Here is a 2,809-nt window from a genome sequence, read left to right as displayed (position 1 = left end):
GTTTAAATCTTGAAAAATCTTTAAAGCATGATGATAACTTAGATATTGATGGTTTGGATTTATTTCATGAACTAAAACTTTTAAGACATATTGTACATTTAGAACGTGATACAATTATTAATATACTTAATTACATTAAAAAGTTTAGTTCTTTTCCAAATGCATATGTTGTCTATAGGATTATGTTAACTATTCCTGTAACCGTTGCCTCTGCAAAAAGAAGTTTTTCTAGATTAAAACTGCTAAAAAATTATTTAAGATCTACAATGTCACAAGAAATATTAAATGGATTAACTATTTTGTCAATTGAAAAACATTTAGTAAAAGAAATTGATTATGAAAATTTCATTAAAGAATTTGCATCTAAAAAGGATAGAAAAATTAACTTAATGTCATAAAATATATTCACAAAAAAACATATACATAAATAAAAAGATTTTTTTTAACTCTGCCATTTGTAAACTTTTTAGTTTATTATTGTTGGTCCCAAGCCCAGATAAAAGATGATGGTTTATAACATTAATAATAATAAATGTCAATGGGCCCCAAATTTTTGGTTCGCTTAGAGCCCCAAACTGGTTGAGTTGGCCTTGTACTGGCGCGACGAAAAGAACTTAGCGCGACGAAAAGAACTTAATATTCATACCTAAATATAAACCATCACCGCCACCGCAACTAACATAACCACTACTGGGCCACATATTTCTTTTTGCCGCAAAATTCCTTAACATACCGGCTCGATGGAGGAACGTACCAAGACAACGGAACAAATAATATTCATATATGAATAAGTACATTTATATATATATATATATATATATATATATATATATATATATATATATATATATATATATATATATATATATATATATATATATGTGCGTGTATATGACAAAATTGCAAAAATGGTCATGTGGTTGGCAAATTTATGCAATTTTGGTCCAAAACGATACCTTAGTGCATCACTAGTCTAAAATTTGATTTTTCTATTGTTTTTGGTCCCTCAAAGTAACGTCCGTTAGAAACCACCGTTATGTACAAAAAAGAGGAGGGTATTTTCGTCCTTCCACTTGTTTTTTTGCTATTTTAAATAATAAATACTAAATAGTAGGGACCATTTTTGTGAAACTCTAAAATTAATAAAGAGAATGTTCACTTTCATCATCGTCCGATGCCCTTCTCAAACCTCCTCTCTGCGGATCCTTTCTCTCCGCCTCCATCACTCGTTATCAGCTACCACCACCATCTATAAATCCATGCCACTTCCTTCGTCATTCCTATTCCCTAGCATCGCTGATGCCTCCCTTCCGATGACGGTGGTTATCCCACACTACCCACCTCTGCCGCCATAGCATCGATGTCACCATGACTCACCCCCATCTACTTCACCTCTCAATCGCCGCCCATATTCGTCCCCACCTTCAATGTAATTTTGCCTATCCTTATTCAATTTTTGACAAACATCTATGAAGCAACCCAAATTCTGTAATTTTACCTACCTATGAAGATGTCAGAATGCCCTAATTTACCGCTACCAGCCGTCAATGAAACCCACAACCACTTCCACCGCCCTTCCTGTTCCCTAGCAGCAAAGGTTCTTTGGCAAGCACCAATATAGAGTCTGTTAGCATGGCTTAACTGTTCGAACTCCTTAGTTAATCAGAAATCACAACTCTAAGCCTTCAAACGACTTTGTGTTGAGTTGAAATCCAAATACTAGTCGTTGTGAGTAACATTTAGTTAAATGACTTAAATCATTGAAATTGTTTCTCTGAATGACTCGATTTGAATTTTTCTCATCTATTCATGAATCGATTTTAGTTTCTCTTACTGAAATTGAAGCATTTTACTGTAAGTCGATGGATGATAATTTTTTTTTTCTGAAAGTGCGTTAACGATTTCATTTTGATGCTTCACTGATTTTCGAATATTCATGAGGATAGATCGACTCACATATTCTTTTGTTAATTGATGTTGAATTGGTTTTGGAATATGAAGATTTTGTAGGTTTTTTTCTTGATTTGTTGAAATCAGATAGCAGATGGCAAATTATTGTTTTGTTGATTTCAATTGGAGAATCGGTTTGGTGAGGATGGAGGATGATGAAATGGTTTTGATGATCCAGGGAAAGATTCTGAATTGGAGTTTGTTGAGCGGAAGATGAATGAGGAAGGGAATTATGATGGTGGCTGGAAAGATATAAGAGAAAATGGTGGGATGGGCCGAAAATGACCTTCTCTTTTGTTGTTGCATTGTTTTAGCAGGTAGATGGTTGTGGATGGCATAACTGAAACAGAAAGAAGGGATCTATACATATGGAGGTGAAGAGAGGGGAATCACATAGAGATATGGTGTTCATGTGTAGTTGGATGTTGCATAAGAGGGAAGATCTTATTAGACTTTCTATTGATTTCAAGTTTTTTACAAAAATGGTCCCTGCAATTTAGTATTTAAAACCAATAGGTGGAAAGACGAAAATACCCTTGTCTTTATTGCAACTAACGACATATATGGATGGAAGTTACTTTGAGGGACCAAAAACAATAGAAAAATCAAATTTTGGACTCGTGGTGCACCAAGTTATCGTTTTGGACCGAAATTGCATAAATTTGCCAACCACAGGGACCATTTTTGCAATTTTCTCTATCTCTCTCTCTCTCTCTCTCTATATATATATATATATATATATATATACTATCTTATTATACAAACCTTACTATTTCTAAAAATAGATTTAAGATGTCCAAACCTTTAAGCTGAATGTACAAACATTTATCAACAAATTACAAAATACAATGTATTAAGT

At 33.4% G+C, this 2,809-nt stretch overlaps 1 long non-coding RNA gene across 1 annotated transcript; it reads left to right on the top strand.

The window, feature by feature from the left end:
- The first annotated feature begins 1,169 nt into the window (after positions 1–1,169).
- On the top strand, positions 1,170–2,569 carry LOC145120429 (uncharacterized). Its single transcript, XR_013714198.1, has 2 exons — positions 1,170–1,728; positions 2,038–2,569. It is a non-coding gene; the product is annotated as an uncharacterized LOC145120429 (long non-coding RNA).
- The last annotated feature ends 240 nt before the right edge of the window (positions 2,570–2,809 follow it).

Source organism: Lactuca virosa, chromosome 6 (genome assembly GCF_052849685.1).
Source record: "Lactuca virosa cultivar CGN04683 chromosome 6, Lactuca_virosa_CGN04683_v6, whole genome shotgun sequence".
NCBI classification, from domain to species: domain Eukaryota; kingdom Viridiplantae; phylum Streptophyta; class Magnoliopsida; order Asterales; family Asteraceae; genus Lactuca; species Lactuca virosa.
Note: the sequence above shows the minus strand (reverse complement) of the source record. Positions and strands in the feature narration are given on the sequence as shown.